This window comes from Pristiophorus japonicus, chromosome 22 (assembly GCF_044704955.1).
Source record: "Pristiophorus japonicus isolate sPriJap1 chromosome 22, sPriJap1.hap1, whole genome shotgun sequence".
Taxonomy (NCBI): Eukaryota; Metazoa; Chordata; class Chondrichthyes; family Pristiophoridae; genus Pristiophorus; species Pristiophorus japonicus.
This window is the reverse complement of record NC_091998.1, coordinates 25,507,695-25,531,298: the sequence shown is the minus strand read 5'-3', so window position 1 is coordinate 25,531,298 and position 23,604 is coordinate 25,507,695. Positions and strand designations below refer to the sequence as shown.

The window sequence follows — 23,604 nt, the reverse complement described above, 5'->3', positions numbered from 1 at the left end:
TATATACAGTGCTCCCAAGGGATGCTGGGATCCCTTGGGACTTCAGGGCATGAGCTCCCTGGTGGCGGAACATGGGAGTGCATGCTTTACAGATACACAACAGGAGCCTCGCGGCGAGAACACACTTTTACCTTGAGCGTTTTGTCGCTTCGTAAATCCATGCCCATCTTTCACGCAATTCCATGTTTGAATCGCTCCAATCCAGTTTCCGTGCCTGCCACAGTACTGAATCGGCTCTCATCAAAGTCACAAATGATATCCTTTGTGACTGTGACAAGGCAAGCTACCCCTCCTCGTCCTCCTTAACTCGTCTGCAGCCTTTGGCACGGTTGACCACTCTATCCTTCTCCACCGTTGTCCAGCTGGGTGGGACTGCACCTGGTTCCATTCTTATCTATCTAATCATAGCCAGAGAATCACCTGCAACTTTTTCTCTTAACTCCCATCTCCTCCATATCGTTACCAGAAACCTCTGGTGTCCCCCAAGGATCTATCCTTGGGCCCCTTCCTATTTCTCATCTACATGTTGCCCCTTGGCGACATCATCCGAAAACACAGCGTCAGTTTCTACATGAACGCTGATGATATCCAGCTCTACCTCGCTACCACTTCTCTTGATCCCTCCACTGTCTATAAATTGTCAGACTGCTTGTCCAACATCCAGTTCTGGATGAGCAAAAATTTTCTCCAATTGAATATTGGGAAGACCGAAGACATTGTTTTCAGTCCCCACCACAAACTCCGTTCCCCAGCCATTGACTCCATCCTTCTCCCCAACTTCTGTCTGAGGCTGAACCAGACTGTTCGCAACCTTGGTGTCATATTTGACCCTGAAATGAGCTTTTGACCACACATGTGCAGCATAACTAAGAACGTCCATTTTCACCTCCATAACATTGCCCGTCTCCGCCCTTGCCTTAGCTCATCTGCTGCTGAAGCCCTCAACTATGCCTTTGTTACCTCTAGACTTGACTATTCCAACACACGCATAGCTGGTCTCCCACATTCTACCCTAAGTAAACAAGAGGTGATCCAAAACTCGACTGTGACCTAACTCGTACCAAGTCCTGCTCATCCATCATCCCTGTGCTCACTGACCTACATTGGCTTCCTGTTAAGTAACGTCTCGATTTGAAAATTGTTATCCTTATTTTCAAATTCCTCTATGGCCTCACCCATCCCTATCTCTGTAATCTCCTTCAGCCCCACAACCTCTCCCCGAGATGTCTGTGCTCCTCTAATTCTGCCCTCTTGAGCATCCCTGATTATAATCGCTCAACCATTGGTGGCCGTACCCCTGTTTGCCAGGCCCCAAGCTCTGGAACTCCCTCCCCTCCACGTCTCTTTCCTCTTTCAAGACGCTCCTTAAAACCTACCTCTTTGACCTAGCTTTTGGTCACCTGCGCTAATTTCTACTTGTGCGGCTCGGTGTCAAATTTTGAATCTCATAATACTCCTGTGAAGCACCTTGGGACGTTTCACTACGTTAAAGAAGCTATATAAATACAAGTTGTTGTTGGTTTTGCAAGGCTAATGGTATCCAGCAATTTGCCGAGAATTGGAACTCATGGCGTAGCTCTCTTACTCCCTAAAATGCTGAATTATTTTACAAGTTAATACTGACGAGCAACATTAATGCGCCAGTAATTTCTAGCCCAATGTTTGTGTTAGATTCTAAATTTAAGTTCATGTATGGTTAATTAAAAACTGTACATAATCATACAGTACAGCTTGCCTCTTTGCAAATAGATTACAGAATATACTGTATATTACTGTATTATATCAATCAAACATGTTATTTCAGAATTCTGAGGAAGGGTTGTTTTGCCAAGAACAATACAAGTTTAAACAGCAACTTCAAGCCCTCTTAAAACTATCTTTTTGATTTATGGAAAAGTGGAAAGGCTGGTAATGAGAAATGAAAGGCAAACCAGTGAAATGTAATTATTTTGCTGTGTTGTACTTTGGGGTAGAAAGTCTTTCTTAATGCTTTGTGTGCCAAAATCACCATTGATGTATGTAAGTTGGGCCTTAAAAGTATTGCATAACAGCTGTTTTGCCTATTGATAGTAATCAGTCACTCACGAAGTATAATGTTTTTCTGGGATTGTTGTATTTTACTTATTCAGCCTCTCTAATCCTGCTCCGTTTTTACTTCCCATTTTCATCTCCTAAGTAATGATCTGTTTTGATCTGAACTGCAATACTGTTTTTGTAAAGAACATAGGGGTAGAATTTCCTGTGGGGATGGAATTGGGATGTTACACTCAGAATTACGCCCAATTGTACGCCCACTTTGCCTAAATCAATTTACACCTAAATTTCCTGCCAATCTCATTAGCATATGTCGGAAGGTAAAATTCAATATAAACCAGTGGAAATCAACGTAAACAATCAGGCCCCAAGGAAATCGTATAACCCATAGCATATATTCCTCCTTTAAATAAGAAAATTAAAGTTTGAAGCCATTTAACCATCATTCATGCACATTAGAAACACCACATTAAAAACCTGCAAGCATAAAGCATTTTAATTTTTTAATAACTTAGACTGATGACTTAAAAATGGATTGAATGGAGCCGAAAATACAGCGTAGGACTCAGTGGGGATTTAAAAAAAGATTGCTTAAAAAAAAAATCACAAAACACTCAGTGAAATGGAGGTGAGAGCTGCTGGCTCCACAAATCAAGTGCACACCTTGTGGGTCAGGATTGCCCCCCTCGGCCCCTCAAGCAATCCTTCGGCCTCCCATCTGCCGATCATGACATCTCTGTAGCCCCTGTTTGTGATCGGCAACCGCCCGTTATCTGAAGCCCACGATTGCCGGCCCCCAACTGAAGCCTGTCCCCACCCCCATCAATTGTCAGAGACTGTCCCCAACGGTTCGCGGCTGCCGCCTCCTGCCGCTGGTTTTCCCGCCTGGCATCCAGCCATCCTGTCATTTGGTCAGCTGCCAGGTGGGAAACGGGAAAAAAATGACAATGTGGATCTACCGTTAATTGGACAGGACCTCTGTGTCCCCGGCCTCGCCGAACTTACCCGCCACTACATTTAACCTTGTATCTATTTTCCTTGCTCGAGACCTCTGTCTTGAGAATCAGTCCGGTTTCTATTTACTCTGTCCCATCCCTACATAATTTTAAGCACCTCTTATAAAACCTCCTGTCTTCTACTTCTAATTAATGCTGGTGGAATGGGCACAAGGAATGAGCAAATGAGGTGTTTTTTAGGGATAAAGCATTTTTTTTCTTTCAAATTTTTCATTCATTTACAATATAGTGTCTCTACTAGAATATAAATGCCTTGAAATCATAGTTGCCGATATTAGTGGACAGACACTTAATACATTTGTATATTATTTCTTTGTCTACTGTACATGGTCTATGCCTCTGAGCCATACAGGAGGGCGGGTATTACTACAGCCCTGTAGACCATGAGCTTGGTGGTAGATTTGAGGGTCTGGTTTCCTCAGGTGGCCGAAGGCTGCACTGGCGCACTGGAGGCGGTGTTGAATCTCCTCATCAATGTCTGCTTTTGTTGGTAAGAGGCTCCCGAGGTATGGGAAATAGTCCACGTTGTCGAGGGCCGCACCGTGGATCTTGATGACTGGGGGGCAGTGCTGTGCGGCGAGGACTGGCTGGTGGAGGACCTTTGTCTTACGGATGTTTAGCGTAAGGCCCATGCTTTCATATGCCTCAGTAAATACGTCGACTATATCCTGGAGTTCGGCCTCAAGTCGCTGGAGATATATTGCCAACAGTGTCTCCGCAAGATCCTACAAATGTTCTGGGAGGACATACACACCAACATCAGCGTCCTCGTCCAGGCTAACATCCCCAGTATTGAAGCACTGACCACACTTCGATCTGCTCCACTGGGTAGGCCACATAGTTCGCATGTCAGACACAAGACTCCCAAAGCAAGTGCTTTATGCGGAGCTCCTTCATGGCAAACGAGCCAAAGGTGGGCAGCAGAAACATTACAAGGACACCCTCAAAGCCTCCCTGATAAAGTGCGACATCCCCATTGACACCTGGGAGTCCCTGGCCAAAGACCGCCCTAAGTGGAGAAAGTGCATCCGGGAGGGCGCTGAGAGCGTGCAAAAATCAAGCACGGGCAGCGGAAAGTGTGTGGCAAACCAGTCCCACCCACCTCTTCCCTGAACGACTATCTGTCCCACCTGTGACAGAGACTGTGGCTCTCGTATTGGACTGTTCAGCCACCAAAGAACTCACTTCAGGAGTGGAAGCAAGTCTTCCTCGATTCCGAGGGACTGCTGATGATGATTTTCTCTGTGCTATATTTTAACATGGGATTGTTTTAAATGGATTAGCATCTCTGCTAAAATAGCAAATACCGTAACTGTCATTCGCTTATATCAGCAATCGTAATTTCTGGGGTGAAGAGTTTAAACTATGTTGGTGAATAAGTCTGGCAACATTGATATAGTGAAGAAGGACATAGCTGCTTGGGCATCCATTTCCCCAGCCTGTCAGTCTGCTGTTGTTTAAAAATGGCCTAGCACTATTTTACTGTGTAAATCAAAATTATTTTTGTATGTATTGCCAATCCTGAAATTGCAACTGCACCATGTGTAAATAACACTTCTCAGTGGCGCAAACCATGTCTGTCTGCCGAGAACTGAACTAGGCCAAATAAGACTGAAAAATGATCCGGCCAGGCAGTCTTACTGCAGAATTATTGATCTTTTTCTCTCCCCAGCAATCTAAATGTTATGCCAAAAGCAAGTAGAATACAAGGGCTGGAAATTCACCAACCTTGCACAAGGTTTTTCGGTGATATTTTGCCATTTTTGGCAGGAAATTCCCTGAAGTCTTGCGCCGGCGGTTTTGAAATATTGCTGGGGAGCGGACCGCCAGCATGCAAGACTGGATAAAGCCCTTTTGCCTGATATTTGGCTCAGCGGTGACCTGTAGATAGATAGGACCAAAAAAAAAATGCTGGGGAAAAACCTGTGTTGCAGCCCTTGGAATAGTGGTAGGTATGAAGACGTGCAAAAAAAAAGGTACTTTTTAGTTTTTATTCTTTAATTCTTTTGCAGCGATTCGCTGAAAAAGGGTCTTGTGAATGTTTTGTGATTTTTTTTTTTCTTTTGGAAAGTAAATGTCACTGTTCCCCCCCACACCCCTGACCCAACTTGTAGCAGTATCTGCCTTGGAGAAATATTGCAACACTGATTTTTACCGTAGTGCGCATTTTTTCCTGAATGTTAGGCCTCGAAGTCAAAGCGGTATTTTTGGAGGAAAAATAACGCTATGATTAAAAATGGAATTTCTAGCCCCTAGTGTTTAATATTTGCCATTTATTCCTCCGCCATGCAACAAAAGTAGCCAACTGATGTCATCTCTGACTGTCATAATTGGTATTGACCGCTCAATGTTATATTGAGTTTAGTTATTGGCAGGAAAAATATTTTTAGACCATTTGAGTTAATCTGGCAGTTGTGTGATGTATAATTGTTGATGTCTTTGAGACCTGAAATATGTAACTGCTAGACAAATGAAGTAAAAGTACAGATTAGGTAACACATTTGGCAGGCAAGCTATGGTAGAAATGATCCTATTAATATCACAAAATAAATCGACTGCTTCCAGGTCTCGTTACAAATATCATGAATTATACAGAAATTGTAAGGATGGAAGATACATCATGGAAGTTGACATGAGTTATAATGCGTAATGTATGGCAAAACTTACAACTGACAACTGATGAAGTTACAAGTGAGTTGTTGAGTGAAATGATATCTGCATCTCATCAAGTCTAAAAGTCATTTTTCATGCTAGTAACTGAATTTTGGTTTAGGGATAATTTTAGTGTGCTTTCTTTCTGCTGTTTGAGGTGGGAGATGTCAGTGCTGTGAATGGAATACATTTTGGAGTCTAATGGCAAACACTACATGAGCGAAATACAAAGTGAAGCGTGTCAGCCATGGCTCAGTGGGTACCTGAGTCAGAAGGTCATGGGTTCAAGTGCCACTCCAGAGACTTGAGCCCATAAACTAGGCCGACACACTCAGTGCAGTACTAAGGGAGTGCCATCTCGGATGAGGCTTAAAAAAATCCCACGGCAAGCAGAACCACTGTACAAAACGGCTGGAAAAGCTTCTCTGCCATTCTCCCGTGATTTCAGGGTCAAGGGTGACCCTGAACATGTGCAGAGAAGACTGAGATAGCACTGGACAGCTTCAAACTGCAGAGGTGGGTGGATGTCAGTGAGAGCAATTGTGAAAGGATTTTGAGGAGTACATTCAGGATACTGAGTACATTTACTATTATTTGATATAATTATAATACATATTTAATAAATTCAAAAAAATGTATTCTATATATATATATATATATATATATAATATAACTTATATATAATATATATATATATATATCTCAAGAACATGGAAAATCAAGCCATGGAAGTGGAGAGGGAGGAAGAGGGACACTCGTTTCTCAGAAGAATTCCAGGAGTCATTGATCGACGAAGTGGAGGCCCGCTGGAATCAGTTAACACTGGCTGGGCGAGGAAAACCTGCACTAAATGTATATCAGCGGTTATGATGAGAGATCGCTGAGGTGGTGTCCTCTGTCACGCCCGTGATGCAGGGGCCGAACCAGTGCCGCAAACGGTGGAATGACATCATTGGGTCTGCGAGAGTAAGTAATAACTTTTATCATGCATTGACAAATTACTCTTAAGTAGTGCCACGTTTTATTATGTTGTAAAGCTTGGTGACATTTTTTATTACCCATCATCGATCTCATATTGTTTTAGTCATCTGTATTTTCATGTATTCATCATGCAACACTTGTGAGCTAACAGAATTTAAATGGTGCACTCGTTGACGAAAAGACTGGGGTTGTCACCTTTGCAGAAAAAATTAGCAATAGGACGGAGCTCCATAAAATGGGTGGTGGTCCGCTGAAGACTATTCCTCTGACAGACTTTGAGGAACGTGCTGCAGCCCTGACTGGAGCATATGATCGCACCGCCATGTGTGTTGGTGCCGAACCAGTTCTCCCGGAGGGTAAGTCTGCATAATCCCTGGACTGTACTGCGGTCATGTAATTCAATCTTATGGCAATACAACGTAGAATGGAATGTAATGCTGGGAGCAAGAAATATTGTTAGTTGTGATTTGATTTATTGGTTGATCACACTCTGCCACTTGGAAAGCAAACTGTTTGGAACTCAAGTTTTGTTATGTCATGTACATTCTCTATACTTTGCTTATGATATTTTCATGTAATGATTCTCAGTCAAAAATGTTTGTCCTCCACATAAGCCTGCGCAAAGTGAATTGCTCTGATACTTCTGATCCCTCCCCTCCCCTGTCGCCAACCATTAATGTTATGGTTTTACAGTTACACTGGTGGAGCCGCCTGCCCCTCCCAGAGAGGAGTCATTGTAGTGAAGAACAAAAGAGATAGTGGAAGAGACTAAGGAGATGGTGCTGGAGGAGACCACTTCTCAAAGCATTGTAACGGTGTTAGTGCAGGAGGAGGGAGGGGTGGCGGGACTTGAAGGGTCCTTTCTACCAGAGGCCACCGGTTCCTCCTCGGAATCCAACTTTGTTGGATTCCAGCCCGAGGAAGCGGAATTAAGCGGAATGCAACAGGGCACACTGACCCCCATGGTGAATCCGCGGTGGCTGATCCACCAAAGTGGGAACACTGCGTGACAGACAGATGCAAGCCTGGACATGGTGGGACTGTTCAGGATGAGCATCGACTTGATTTGAGAGCTCCTCCAGGCCATTGCTGGGTTGTCCGAAAACATCGCGGCTTTAGCAGCATGTCAATTGGAAGACATGGTGGAGCTGATTGCCACGGTGAAGGAGAACACCCAGACCCTCAATGCCAATGCTAGGCGGTAAACGACGGTCGTGGGATATGGCATTGCACCCCAAGGTGTTATACCAGCAATGGTGACAGCACCTGATCGTCGGGAGGAACTAGTTCCTTCCAACTTTGAAGATGGGTCCTCAGCATCCCCATCTTCTCCAGAACCCCCAAACATAGCGCTTCCATTGTTGTCCCCCCACTCAACAGACATGTTCGAGGTGATGTGCTGCATGATGTACTGGGTCCCGACGTGGGCGGGGCCAGGGGTATTGATAGCGGGAGGAGGAGGGGTCAGGACCAAAGGTCAGGAGGGGATTGGGGAGTAAAGGCATTGGGAAAGGTGGCCGTAAATAGAGTTGTGGGAAGGTGCAGGGGTGTTTTGAGTGTTGTTTATACTGTTGTTGCTGTTGTTGTTCATAATGTTTTTAAATTTTCATTCAGAACAATTATGTTAAAGTTTAATACAAATTACAAATTTTATAGAAAATTTTATTCAACAAAACCATTCTTGTATTGTGTCTCACTCATTTCTGGGAAGGTGAAAATATGTCCCATATGACAACTTTTCGGAAACTCAACTTTAAATGTGTGATTGCTGATGTCCCTTGTAAACTCATACCTCATCTTGGATGACCTAGACCCAACTGACTGAGGTTTTCTTCAGTCTTGTGAACATCACGTAACTGGCTAAGCCACTCTCAATGCAACAGCTCTACAAACCTGTGAACATCCTCACAGGTGCATACATTACAGTTGTGACGCTTGCTACAGTTGAATAGCCCCACAACCACACGGTCAAGCTACTTGGATGAGGCCTCACTGTATGGACACAGCCCTGACCCCTTCCGACCACCCTCAGCCCCACTACAGCCAGCATCAGGAGGGGCGGGGGGGGTGGGGGGAGAAAATTTCCAGCAAATAATTCATGTTCAGCAATGAATAGCTCAGTGGGCTGACTCAAATAGTTTTTTCCTGAATGGTGTTACATATATTACAAAATCCCTTTCCTCCCACCCACAAAATCAGCCCCTCAGCATGTTACACAGGTACTGGTCAGTTATTCCAGTCAACCAGACGCGAAACATCTGCAATCAAATTGGGTTTATTTTTTAAATAATGTTTCGATTTTTCTGCGGACCCAGGCAGCATCGCTCAGTAAACACCCTGAGTTCAGTATGTCTCTAAATTCACGGCTGCTAGCAAGACATGGCGTGAGATCAGTAGTGAGGCATCATTCCTCGCCAACCTGCATTCCTCCATTTAAAAAAAAAAAGTTCAAGCAATAAAATGAACCATTCCTCTCCCTCTTCCCATCCCACTCACACGTGTAACCGCTAATAAAATAGATCAGCCCAGGCCTGGTTGTAATCCTGTTGCCTTTGATAGTCCTAGTGCTGTATATATTCGAACACCGATTCCCTGAGATTGAATCCCATTGCAGGTTGTCATCTGCTAAATCCGTCTAAATTCAAGCAATTTCACCAAAAGCAGATGGGCTGATCATTGCTGTTAGTGGGATTTTGCTGTTCACAAAATGGTTTCCATATCTGCTGACATAACAGTGACTGCAACAAAAAAAGGAATTTATTGTATATGAAATGTGATAATAAATGCAGATTTTCTTTCTAAAGGCTAATGAGCTGTAATGCGTCCCAAGCTCAAAATGTTTGTATCAGCCTCTGCAAATGTTGCTTCTTCTCCATGCAACTGCTCCAGTAACTGAAGTTGGCCCAGGAGCTTGATGGAAATTCAACTCATGATGATGGAACAAATGCTGAGGTTGCTCCTTATCTATCAAATTCAAAAATCTCTGGTTGGATTTAATGGGGAGCAAAAGTTGTTGGGAAGGTGGAGAGTATTATATCACCTGTTATATCACCTGATCAGTGAGATTGAAAAGGGGTGGCAGCCTATTTTCTTCTCTGGAAGTACTGCTTCTCCTTGTAGCTTTGATCTATATCGGCTCTCCAGCATCTCACCCAAGTGGCTATCCCTTTTGAGCCTACTGAATTTTGGGCTATTTGGCTATGAATCATAGAATCAAATTTACAGAACAGAAGGAGACCATCTTGGCCCATCGTGTCCGTGCCGGCCAACCAAGAACTATCCAGCCCTTGGCTCTAAGGGTGTATTGCAGCCGAGCTTGATTAGGTGATCCAACAGTATATCAATACATTTTAGAAGAAAATGTTTGATCTCTTGGTGCTGAAGCATGGCTTGTGCTGGCAACGCAGGATTCTGTGTGGCAGAGGGAACTTGATCTTGGAATCATGGAATAGGGAATGGGGGGTTCCCCCTCTGGGTCAGGGAATGGAAGGCTCCACCTCTGGGTCAGGAAATGGGGGGCAATCCCCCTCTGGGTCAGGGAATGAGGGGCTCCCCCTCCGAGCCTTCACCCATTCCCTGACCCTGAGACCACCTGCTGACCTTCACTGCCTGGGCTCAAACAGTCCCCGGTCCCGTGGGAGACGGAGGCTTCAGAACGATGCGCGCCCTCCTGGCCGGGCCCTGGAAGCCAGGTTCCCGGGATTGGGGGGTGCTATGGGTCACGTTCCCTATCCGAGGGCTGTCAGACCTGTTCTCATTCACCTGTGCGGCAGGAAGCTGGATCCTCTTCTGAACAAGGCGGACATGATCGATCTGATCAACACCTGCCTCAACAACCTGCCGCCCCTTGGAATGGAGAAGACCAAGGACGAGACCAGTGCCAACATGAAGGAGAGAGAGGTAATGATCGAGGTTGTTTCGGTGCTCATAATGGAGTGGGCTCGATACTAGCCTTTGACCTATGGTGTCCAAGTTTAATGGGAGCCTTACTCTGTATGTAACCCATGCTGTACCTGCTCTGGGAGTGTTTGATGGGACAGTGTAGAGGGAGCTTTACTCTGTATCTAAAATCATAGCAGGCCAGTGACACTTGCTCGATGGAATCTCTCCTACCTTCATGATCTGAATGGAGTAAGAATGAACATAATGGCGAGCCCCCATGTCACGGTAGCACTGGGTGACAGCACCAGCAGTGGTTAGGTCCCTGTACATATTATGGGTTCCACTAAAAGAGTCATTGCGCAGCCAAATACCAAAATTCTTCACTTCTTCTGGTGACTTCTTAAAACCTGTCCACAATAGACAATTTCATCAGCAGACTTTTTCAGTTTCTTCATCAAAGAAATGAAGTACCAGAATCGAGACTTGGCAACAATATGATTTGGAGCAAAGATGCTCAACCAATACAGAGTAGGACCGGGCTCATTAGTTGAGGGCAGCCGCCGCCGAATCACCTTGTATTCCTTGAGGGTGCTCGAAGCCTTCATGTCGCCTCTCACTCGCCTCCCACCCGAAAGAGTGTGTGCGTGCCCATCCATGCATCAGTGTGCCATGCAATTTCCAGTAGGGGTCACTGGACAGTGATCAGGAACTCAAACCCTAGTTTTCATACTCTTCTCCCAGATTGGGGGTGTCTAGGTCAATTCCAAAGACATCAGTTTCACCTCTATTAGCTAACTCAACACCAACTGAAAATTAAACCTGATCTAGTTGTTTTAACCCACTAACCTGTCGCTGCCTATATATATATATATATATATCTATCTTCTCTCCCTTCTGGATCTTTGGGCAATTACCTTAAATCTGACCCTTCTGCCAGTGGAAACGGCTTCTCCCTACTTTACTCTATCAAAATCCCTCTTAATTTTGAAATGACCTGCAAGTGCCAATAACAGATTGTAGTAAAACACAAAACTATCTGAAGTTTCCCTGCTGGAGCTGTGCCTTATTTGAGCTGTGCTGTTGTAGGTCATGGTGTTGGTGACCATTTATGATCAGATTAGTGTCTAGTTGACTGCTCTTTTAAACTTTCTGGCTTTGTGATGTAAAATAAATTGTAGAAGACGCAATAGCTGGAGTGATCAGCCAGCCTGTTATGATGGTGAAAAGTTTCCACTCTGAATTAAGTTTGTATCCCAGCTGGCAATACTTAATCGTGCATAACGCTGGGCCCAAGTCAGGTAAGTACTTTAAAAATGGGCGGTAGTGCTGGGAGCGATAACTGGCGGTAACGGGCCTTAAAAAATACTTTTTGGGGGAAATTTGGAAGGATTTCTGGGTGGCAAATGTGGGCGGGCGATCTGCAGCAACGCTGGTGGTAACTGTAGGCCGAAATTGCCGCCAGCGATAATTGGGCAGTGAAACAGGCAGTACAGGGCAGTAATTTACATTTTTGTTCAAAACGGGCGGTAAATGGGCGATCCTAGAGGAAATTCTAGCCCTAAGTAACTAGTTTCAAGTTGCAAATGTGTAAAAAAACTGAACAACTTGAAGACATCATAAACAATAAGAACATTTCTTCCAGTTATCTGAGCCATCAAAACTTGGTTGCAGCTGCGTTGCATAAAGTCTCCCATTTTGCTGTTTGCTCAAAAATAATCTGCATCACATTTTGCCGCATGTCTTTGTTTCTTGCACTTTGCTAGCATCATCTATAGCTGTTGTTGGGGGAGTAGGTCAGAATGTTGGGCGGGGATTTTGCTCACCTTGGTGGGTCTGGAGTGGTCGGTGGTGGGTCGCAGCCCTGCTGCTGGCTCCATTCCAATGTCTAAAATGAATTCATGTTGATGGGGCTTGTTGAGCCCGCCCAACGAGTTTCCCGGCTCAATTAGAGGAATCTGACGTCATTCAACCGGTTTCCTAAAAGGGACCATGGCCAACTTACATTTGACATTTGTGTTGTCAGTGTTCTACAACACTAAAATGCTGCAAACATTGACAATGACTGCACAGAGGCAGAGGACTGCACCTAGGTTCTCCAATGACTCCCTTCATATGCATACGCACGCAGGGAGGTCCTCTTCCCTTCTGATGGGTGGAGGACCCCTCCCCAGGTGATCAAAACAGCCTGGTTGGAGATTGCAGAGGAGGACACAAGCAAGGATGTGGTCAGGAGGACCTGGGTGCAGTGGTGCAAACGTCTCAATGATTAGAACACAAAATATTAGTACAAAGCCACACTCAACCTCATCCTGCTGTGCCTCTCATCACATCCCCATCACTCTGCCTTCCCTGCCCTACTCGTGCACATCCTTACTCATACCAGCCTAACTTGCATCTCCAACCATCCCTCTCTCTCTGTCTACATCATCACATCCCAATCTCACTAGCCACCCCTCATCCTAGTCCAATCATAACAACTAACAACACACAAGGGTAGGCACTTGGGTGGTTTATCCAATCTTTATGTAAAGTTTGTATTGATGTACTGTCAAACGTTGAAATCTTTATTTTCAACACTTTCTGGTTTTGGATAGGTTTATGTGCATCTTTGGAAGTGGCTCAGTGAGTTGCAGTGAATGGTGAAATATAACGGTACCCGCCACAATGGTGATGAGTATGAAAGGAATGGCTTGGTCATTGTAGGGATGCTTTATGGTGTCGGTGTGGGATGGTTCCAACCTGCCACATCATGCGGCAGCCAGGGTGTGCAGCGTACAATTAAGTAAATCTGGCCATGCTGAGGCCATCCCTGGCCTCCTGGGCATCAATGTTTGCAGGTGCTGATGCCCTCTGTCCTGTGCAGCATCAGGTGATTGTAGAGACAGATGGTGTTGTTGGTGTTCCAGGTGCTGCTGGTATGGGGGCTTATCGTGGTCCAAGGTGATGTACAGATGACAGAAGGGATCAGTCAATGGTGAGAGAGGTCATGAAGTGAGACTGGATGGAGTCTTTGGTGGAAATACTTGCAGCCTGCTGATTCTGTCTGCAGTGAGGAGCAGCTTGTGGCTGAAGAAATCTGTTAGGTGGGAGCTTTTACTGTACATTTGAAGCCGTCAAGGAATCAACTGGAGCAATGGCCACTGAACTCCCGCCTCAGGTTGACAGACGTTGGTTCCCGAACAGCGTGGTTCCTGTGGCCATGAAGCTAAAGTTAAAAAGTAAGTTTAAAAAAGCCTGTTTAGTAGATTGTAATGAGTTTAATTGGGTCGCCCACCGCTGCCTGTCAGGTCTGCTCAGCAGTGACAGGCACACCATTGGGAAAGATGCGTTGCAGCAAGATGCTAATGGGTTCCTGACCTGTCACAAAAAAAACACACTCCCACGCGACCCACTAACAATCCTGTCTGCTGACGCTCCAGAAAATTACGGCCTGTGTTTTTGTATATTCATTGTCGGGTAGATTCTCCCAGAAGGGAGCCGTGATTAAAGGGGAACCAAGTTAGCGAATAGGCTCTACGATGCTGTCGCCTTATTGCTGACCCACACGTCCTTTAAGCATGGCTCATCAATGGAAGAATTTAATTTATCTTTATTTTGTACACATTGTTGTAAAATAATCTTTCTCAAATATCGTGTGCAGGATAACAAAAATGTATTTTCTTGGCATTGTACTCAAAAGTAAAGATATCTGCTGTACAGTGACATGTAAGGCTCTATTTAGGATTTTATAATGGTAAATCTCAGGAATTAATGGCCAAATTTTCCTCTTTATAAAGCACTTTCTATTACTAATTTGAGCAAATGGATTCGATTTTGTCCAATGCTGATCGATAGCAATGTAAAGTTTGTTTTATGTGTTTACCTTTAAAGTTATCAGACAATCGTGTCGAAGGTCACCGGGTCTGTCAGATTGGAGCCTGGGGTCTCAGTTGTGCTTGCATCTTGACCTAACTGCTCTAAATGTAAACAAACCTACCACATTTTAAATGACTATAATTGAAAGAGGATTAAATCTGATTTCCCACTCCCCCAGTTAAAATTATGTTGTGGCAGTGATTTAGAATGAAGTAAAACTTATACTGCAGCTTTACAGTTTTCCTGTACAATTTGCTCCTAAAAATATCTTTTAGTTTTCATCATAAAATGACTTCTGCATCAGCACCTCTAATAGATGTCAGAATATATTTATTTTAAAAATCTAGAAGAAAAGCTGTTATAATAATTATAACTTTTATTTATGTAGCGCCTTTAACAAAGTAAAACATCCCAAGGCGCTTCACAACAATTTTACAACACGTTAGGTATTAACATTAAGGGAAAGAGAGAAAAAGCAGGAGAAGGAAATGTAAAAGGCTTATAAAAGGCTCGTCGAGGAGGAGTTTGGGCAGTCGAGCAGTGGGAGTCCGGGATTGGAGGCCTATAAAAGGCTCGTCGAGTTCGGGCAGTCGAGCAGCGGGAGAACGGGATCGGAGGCCTATGAAAGGCTCGTCGAGCAGCGGGAGAACGGGGTCGGAGGCCTATAAAAGGATCGTCAAGGAGGAGGCCAGCCGGTGCAGCTGCAGGGGCAGAAGGTAAACGAAGAAGTAGAAAGAAATCGAAAGGTGACATCACAACCAAGGGGGTAAGTGATTGGCTGGTGCTTGGTAAGTAGCTTTTCTTTCTTTTCTTTATCAGTAGGTAACCTTTATAATTGTTGTTGCCAAATTAAGTTAATCTAAGGGTTAAGTCATGGCAGGAGAGCTCGGACACGTGTCATGCTCCTCCTGCACTATGTGGGAAGTCAGGGACACTTCCAGTGTCCCTGACGATTACATGTGCAGGAAGTGTATCCAGCTGCAGCACCTGACAGACTGCATTGCGGCACTGGAGCTGCGGGTGGATTTATTCTGGAGCATCTGCGATGCTGAGGATGTCGTGAATAGCAGGTTTAGTGAGTTGCCCACACCAGAGGCAAAGGTTACACAGCCAGATAGGGGATGGGTGACTAATAGGAAGAGCAGTAGAAAGAAGGTAGTGCAGGGGTCATCCCTCTACAAAACAGATACACTGCTTTGGGTACTATTGAGGGGGATGACTCATCAGAGGAGAGCAGCTGCAGCCAAGTTCATGGCACCGTGGGTGGCTCTGCTGCACAAGAGGGCAGGAAAAAGAGTGGGAGAGCTATAGTGCTGGGGATTCTATTGTAAGGGGAATAGATAGATGTTTCTGTGACTGCAGTCGAGACTCCAAGATGGTATGTTGCCTCCCAAGGGTCAAGGATGTCTCTGAGCGGCTGCAGGACATTTTGAAGGGGAAGGGTGAACAGCCAGCTGTCGCGGTGCATATAGGTACCAAAAAAACGGGATGAGGTCGAATTTAGGGAGCTAGGAGGTAAATTTAAAAAGTAGGACCTCAAAGGTGATCATCTCAGGATTGCTACCAGTGCCACATGCTAGTCAGAGTAGGAATCGCAGGATAGCTCAGATGAATATGTGGCTTGAGAAGTGGTGCAGAAGGGAGGGATTCAATTTCCTGGGAAATTGGAACCGGTTCTGGGGGAGGTGGGACCAGTATAAACCGGACGGTCTGCATCGAGGCAGGAGCGGAACCAATGTCCTAGGGGGGAGTGTTTGCTAGTGCTGTTGGGGAGGGGTTAAACTAATATGGCAGGGGAATGGGAACCTATGCAGGAAGACAGAGGGAAGTAGAATGGGAGCAGAAGCAAAAGATAGAAAGAAGAAAAGTAAAAGTGGAGGGCAGAGAAACCCAAGGCAAAAAGCAAAAAGGGCCACATTACAGCAAAATTCTAAAGAGACAAAGTGTGTTAAAAAGACAAGCCTGAAGGCTCTGTGCCTCAATGCGAGGAGTATTCGTAATAAGGTGGACGAATTAACTGCGCAGATAGCTGTTAACGGATATGATGTAATTGGCATCACGGAGACATGGCTCCAGGGTGACCAAGGCTGGGAACTCAACATCCAGGAGTATTCAACATTCAGGAAGGATAGACAGAAAGGAAAAGGAGGTGGGTGGCGTTGCTGGTTAAAGAGGAAATTAACACAATAGTAAGGAAGGCCATAGCTTAGATGACGTGGAATCTGTATGGGTGGAGCTACGGAATATACCAAAGGGCAGAAAACGCTAGTGAGAGTTGTGTATAGAACACTAAACAGTATTAGTGAGATTGGGGACAGCATCAAGCAAGAAATTAGAGATGCATGCAATAAAGGTATAGCAGTTATCATGGGCAACTTTAATCTACATAGTGATTGGGCTAACCAAACTGGTAGCAATGCGGTGGAGGAGGATTTCCTGGAGTGTATTAGGGATGGTTTTCGAGACTAATATGTCAAGGAACCAACTAGAGGGCTGGCCATCCTAGACTGGGTGATGGGTAATGAGAAAGGACTAATTAGCAATCTTGTTGTGCGAGGCCTCTTGGGAAAGAGTGACCATAATATGGTAGAATTCTTTATTAAGATGGAGAGAGACACAGTTAATTCAGAATCTAGGGTCCTGAACTTAAGGAAAGGTAACTTCGATGGTATGAGACGTGAATTGGCTAGAATAGACTGGCGAATGATACTTAAAGGATTGACGGTGGATAGGCAATGGCAAACATTTAAAGATCACATGAATGAACTTCAACAATTGTACATCCCTGACTGGAGTAAAAATAAAACTGGGAAGATGGCTGAACCGTGGTTAAGAAGGGAAATTAAGGATGGTGTTTAATCCAAGGAAGAGGCATATAAATTGGCCAGAAAAAGCAGCAAACCTGAGGACTGGGAGAATTATATAATTCAGCAGAGGAGGACAAAGGGTTTAATTAAGAGGGGGAAAATAGAGTATGAGAGGAAGCTTACTGGGAACATAAAAACTGACAGCAAAAGCTTTTATAGATATGGAAGAGAAAAAGATTAGTGAAGACAAACGTAAGTCCCTTGCAGTGAGATTCAGGTGAATTTATGATGGGGAACAAAGAAATGGCGGACCAGTTGAACAAATACTTTGGTTCTGTCTTCACGAAGGAAGACACAAATAACCTTCTGGAAATACTAGGGGACTGAGGGTCTAGCGAGAAGGAGGAACTGAAGGAAATCCTTATTAGGCGGGAAATTATGTTAGGGAAATTGATGGGATTTAAGGCCAATAAATCCCCAGGACCTGATAGTCTGCATCCCAGAGTACTTAAGGAAGTGGCCCTAGAAATAGTGGATGCATTGGTGATCATTTTCCAACAGTCTATCGACTCGGGATCAGTTCCTATGGACTGGAGGGTAGCTAATGTAACACCACTTTTTAAAAAAGGAGGGAGAGAGAAAACGGATAATTATAGACCGGTTAGCTTGACATCAGTAGTGGGGAAAATGTTGGAATCAGTTATTAAAGATGAAATAGCAGTACATTTGGAAAGCAGTGACAGGATCGGTCCAAGTCAATATGGATTTATGAAAGGGAAGTCATGCTTGACAAATCTTCTAGAATTTTTTGAGGATGTAACTGGTAAAGTGGACAAGGGAGAACCAGTGGATGTGGTGTATTTGGATTTTCAAAAGACTTTTGACAAGGTCCCACACAAGAGATTGGTGTGCAAAATTAAAGCACATGGTATTGGAGCTAATCTGCTGATGTGGATAGAGAACTGGTTGGCAGACAGGAAGCAGAGAGTCGGGATAAACGGGTCCTTTTCAGAATGGCAGGCAGTGACTAGTGCGGTGCCGCAGGGCTCAGCGCTGGGACCCCAGCTCTTTACAATATACATTAATGATTTGGATGAAGGCATTGAGTGTAATATCTCCAAGTTTGCAGTTGACACTAAGCTGGGTGGTGGTGTGAGCTTTGAGGAGGATGCTAAGAGGCTGTAGGGTGACTTGGACAGGTTAGGTGAGTGGGCAAACGCATGGCAGATGCAGTATAATGTGGATAAATATGCGGTTATCCACTTTGGTGGCAAAAACACGAAGGCAGAATATTATTTGAATGGTGGCAGATTAGGAAAAGGGGAGCTGCAACGAGACCTGGGTGTCATGGTACATTAATCATTGAAAGTTGACATGTAGGTACAACAGGCAGTGAAGAAGGCAAATGGTATGTTGACCTTCATAGCTAGGGGATTTGAGTATCGGAACAGGGAGGTCTTACTGCAGTTGTATAGGGCCTTAGTGAGGCCTCACCTGGAATATTGTGTTCAATTTTGGTCTCCTAATCTGAGGAAAGACGTTCTTGCTATTGAGGGAGTGCAGCGAAGGTTCACCAGACTGATCCCAGGATGGCAGGACTGACATATGAGGTGAGACTGGATCGACTGTATTCACTGGAGTTTAGAAGAATGAGAGGGGATCTCATTTAACCATATAAAATTCTGACGGGACGGGACAGGACAGGTTAGATGCGGGAAGAATGTTCCCGATATTGGGGAAGTCCAGAACCAGGGGACATAGTCTAAGGATAAGGGGTAGGCCATTTAGGACTGAGATGAGGAAAAACAACTTCACTCAGAGTTGTTAACCTGTGGAATTTCCTATCGCAGAGAGTTGTTGATGCCAGTTCATTGGATATATTCAAGAGGGAGTTAGATATGGCCCTTGCGGCTAAAGGAATCAAGGGTATCGAGAGAAAGCAGGTAAGGGGTACTGAGGTGAATGATCAGCCATGATCTTATTGAATGGTGGTGCAGGCTCGAAGGGCCGAATGGTCTACTCCTGCACCTATTTTCTAAGTTTCTATGTAAAAAGAGGTTAAAGGCTCCGGTCTGAAGTGCATGTAGATAGACATAGATGAAAAAAGAAATTCAAATTACATTGTATATAAACAATAAGGAGTATACAATAATAAAATCAGTATAATAAAGATTAATTATAGTTAAACAAAATTAAATAATATATACCATAATTATAAATTAAGTTTAAAATTAGAAAATCAGCAATTGAAGCAAATTAAATCAGTTATTAGCATTCTTTAAGATTCATTTCCTGTCCAGTAATTCAATTAATATGGAAGAATCAATCACTGTCCTCCATCCTTGTGATGTCATAATATCGAATTACTTTTTATTGCTCACTTTGTCCCCTTGACAGGACCTGTAATAGCTCCAGGCTCGAGCTGCCTCCGTTGTCAGGGAGACGCTTATGTTTAAAACTCCCTCCATCTGCTGAGGGAGCCATCCACAGACTGTCGTGGCACGTACTCACACAAAGAGGAGCCCGGGCGCTGTCCACTGATACCGGCAAGCAAGACTGCCCGTGGTTCGGAAAATTCTCTGTTCCGGCACAGTTCAGGTCTCGAGGGTGCCAGACTGGAGAGGTGCAACTGTACCCTCAGAAAGTACCGTCAAAGTTCCACTCAAGGACTTTAGTATAAAATCTAGGGTGACACTCCAAGTTAGTACTGAGGGAGTGGCACATAGTCAGAGATGCTGTCCTTCAAATGAGATGTTAAACCAAGGTCCCTTCCACCCATTCCGGTCGGATGTTAAAGATCCCATGGCACTACTTGAAATAAAGCAGGTGGTCCTGACCAACATTCTTCCCCTTTGCCCCCACCCCCCATGAGCATCATCAAAAAGGAAATACTGTTTGTTTGTCTCATTGCTATAAGCAAATTGGCTGCCACATCTATCTAGATAATAACACTGACTGCTCTTAAAAGCAATTCATAGTATGTGAATTGGTTTCAGAAATGTGATCAGGAGATTTATAAATGTCATTTTGTTCTTTAGTGTATGCTGCTTGTATACATGTATTTACAAAATAACCAAAGTTTGCAGTACAGCCCAGACATGTTTTGCTGTATGGATGAATCTTAATACACAGGCTTTTTTTTGTAATATAGATCTGGATAATTGTTTCTTCTAAATCTATCTAATTGCCTCTAGTTGAGACAAATGACATAGATGTATTTAAGGGGAAGCTAGATAAGACATGAGTGAGAAAGGAATAGAAGGGTATGCTGATAGGGTTAGATGAAGAGGGGTGGGAGGAGGCTTGTGTGGAGCATAAATAACGGCGTAGACCATTGGATCAAGTGACCTGCTTCTGTGCTGTGGACTCTATTAATTGATGCAATGTATCTATTTGAAATGAAAAGGGAGCACAAGAAGTTGTGTACCTTTATTATGGATCATACCTAATACTTATTTAGAATTGGTGGTTTACTCTTGAACTTTAGGAGAGCCCTTCTGCAGTGCTGTTTTGCCAAGAAATATTTGGCATCCTGCGAATTACAGCTTGCATGAAGAATTATTTACTATCCGCCTGGAAAGTAGTCAATTAACAAGCTGTTATTGTTGTATTGTCAAAAATACTTCTTTCAGTTTTGGGCACAGAAAACTTAATTAGTAAGCAAACTCCGTATTGATGCTTAAAATGTTCATTTTTTGACTAAAATACATATTTTTGTTGTCGTCAGGCCTTGATATTTAGAAAAGTCTGTGGGCTCAATTTTCCCCAGTATTTGCACCGTTTTTTTTGGAGCAGGCTGCTTTTTCTGGCCTAACTTAAAAATCCCCAATTTCCCCTTCAATTTACATCATTTAGTTACGTTTTTTTTAGGTAAGTTTTTTTTTCTCAAAAGGGGGCATAACCAGCCACCTACGCCAATTCTGGCCATTTAGGGAACTTTGGCCAACTGATAGTTACTCCATTTCTGTTTATGCCAGCGTATGTGGTCTCTCGAGAAAACCCTTGCGGAGAGTTAAAGAAATCGGCGCAGGTAAGTAAATCGGAGGCCATTCGGCCTGGGCTAGGGACGGGAAGCGAAGCGGACCGGGATCGGCACTCACTTGGGAACGAAAAGGCTCGGCGGGGGAGGGAGAAAACTGACCGGCACTCACTCGGGGGCCACAGACTGGGAAGGCACGCACTCGGGGACTACAGCGGACCAGGAAGGTACTCACCACAGCGGACCAGGAAGGCACTTCAGTCGGGGACCGGAGAGGGTCGCAGACTGCCGACCCGAAGGCTTGGTGCCCGGGAAGGGGGAGGGGGGGAGGGAGAGAGAGGGGTCACAAGATTCGGGGGGGGTGGGGGGTGGTGGGAAGAAAGGAGAGGACACAAGACCTTTGGGAGCTCCACTGCGCATGTGCGGCCATTTCAGCGACGTCAAGAACTTCATTTTTCTTCTCTGCGCATCCGCAGAAGGCCCAGCTGTTTTTTACGGCGCAGACCGCAGGCTTCACCCCCCAAGGTGACTGCACTGAGCAGCTCCAGATTACAGCACAAACATCAGGAAAAGTTCGGACATGTTTTTCTGGCGCATTTCTTGACCTAAATAAGTGGCGCAACTCTGGCAATACGCCAGAAAACAGGCTTGGGGAAAATTGAACCCTGTATCTTTTAATATTGTAATTGACGTTCTCGTTAGAACAGTGTGTTGTTTCAATAGAGGTTTCACTTGTCTATTCTCCCTGCCGGGATTAGAATGACTGTTCCAACTAAGAAAAAAATAATTTTTACTAGCTGGATTCATGCCATGTTCAACTCAAAACAGAAAATTCAAATCACTTGAAGCGTGTGTTTTTATAGTTTGATAAACATCTGGTTTACAGAATTAACTCATGAAAGAGTAGCAGTACACAATCACTGCTGTACTTTTGACATTTGAGCTTTCCATTCTTTTAAAGCTGAGAAACGTTAAACATTTTAGGATGTTGTATGATTAATTGCAGTAGTCTTACTAAACAGCTTTAGTTAATTTGGATGAATGCGGCATCTAAAATTGATGATTTTGTTGATGCTAAATACATCTGTTGCATTCTTTCCCCAATTTTCTCTGCTCCACACCTAAATGTGTGACTTTTGGTGGAGTTCAATCCTATGGGCACTGGTAGCAATTCAGCATCATTCTTTGTTTGTGAGCTTAGATGATGAATGTTGGCAGACTATTTGGCTATGGAGGGCAGTATATCTAAGCCTGACCCTATTCGTACCTGATGTTCATGCATGTGCACTGGATAGTACTAGGTGTGGAGAAACTTGATTTTTTTTCTTTCCATTGCCCAGGGACAAATGCACATAGAAACATAGAAAATAGGTGCAGGAGTAGGCCATTCAGCCCTTCTAGCCTGCACCGCCATTCAATGAGTTCATGGCTGAACATGCAACTTCAGTACCCCCTTCCTGCTTTCTCGCCATACCCCTTGATCCCCCGAGTAGTAAGGACTTCATCTAACTCCATTTTGAATATATTTAGTGAATTGGTCTCAACTACTTTCTGTGGTAGAGAATTCCACAGGTTCACCACTCTCTGGGTGAAGAAGTTTCTCCTCATCTCGGTCCTAAATGGCTTACCCCTTATCCTTAGACTGTGACCCCTGGTTCTGGACTTCCCCAACATTGGGAACATTCTTCCTGCATCTAACCTGTCTAAACCCGTCAGAATTTTAAACGTTTCTATGAGGTCCCCTCTCATTCTTCTGAACTCCAGTGAATACAAGCCCAGTTGATCCAGTCTTTCTTGATAGGTCAGTCCCACCATCCCGGGAATCAATCTGGTGAGTCTTCGCTGCACTCCCTCAATAGCAAGAATGTCCTTCCTCAAGTTAGGAGACCAAAACTGTACACAATACTCCAGGTGTGGCCTCACCAAGGCCCTGTACAACTGTAGCAACACCTCCCTGCCCCTGTACTCAAATCCCCTCGCTATGAAGGCCAACATGCCATTTGCTTTCTTAACCGCCTGCTGTACCTGCATGCCAACATAAATGATAACGCCCCTATTGCTGCCCTGGCATATATCAGCTACCTCAGAAGAGACCAGAGATTTAAGTTGGGAGCATCCTGCTCCGTACAACTCTAGAGAGTGCCTTTTTATCTCTTGAGCCATCAGAATGTTCATACATTATAGAGGTAATTTTCCAAGTTCCATTTCCAGGTACAGGACTCCAGCTGCCAGTAACCCATAATGGGGAATCCCCCGTCGCACAATCCTCCACCCATTCATTTTGATTGACTTATTATAATCGATAGAAATTCATCAGTATTTTGGGGCCTTTATTTTAATTTTTCTGTGTTTTCTAACAGTGCAGTTGATTCAGGACCAAAACACATCTCATCCAAGT

The 23,604-nt window shown here is 44.3% G+C and overlaps 1 protein-coding gene and 1 pseudogene across 7 annotated transcripts in view; one reads left to right on the top strand and one right to left on the bottom strand.

The window, feature by feature from the left end:
• Positions 1-23,604, top strand: part of LOC139234909 (A disintegrin and metalloproteinase with thrombospondin motifs 14) — a 244,455-nt gene that overhangs the window by 88,527 nt on the left and 132,324 nt on the right. The window lies entirely within an intron of this gene.
• On the bottom strand, positions 10,034-11,170 carry LOC139234722 (large ribosomal subunit protein eL20-like; annotated as a pseudogene).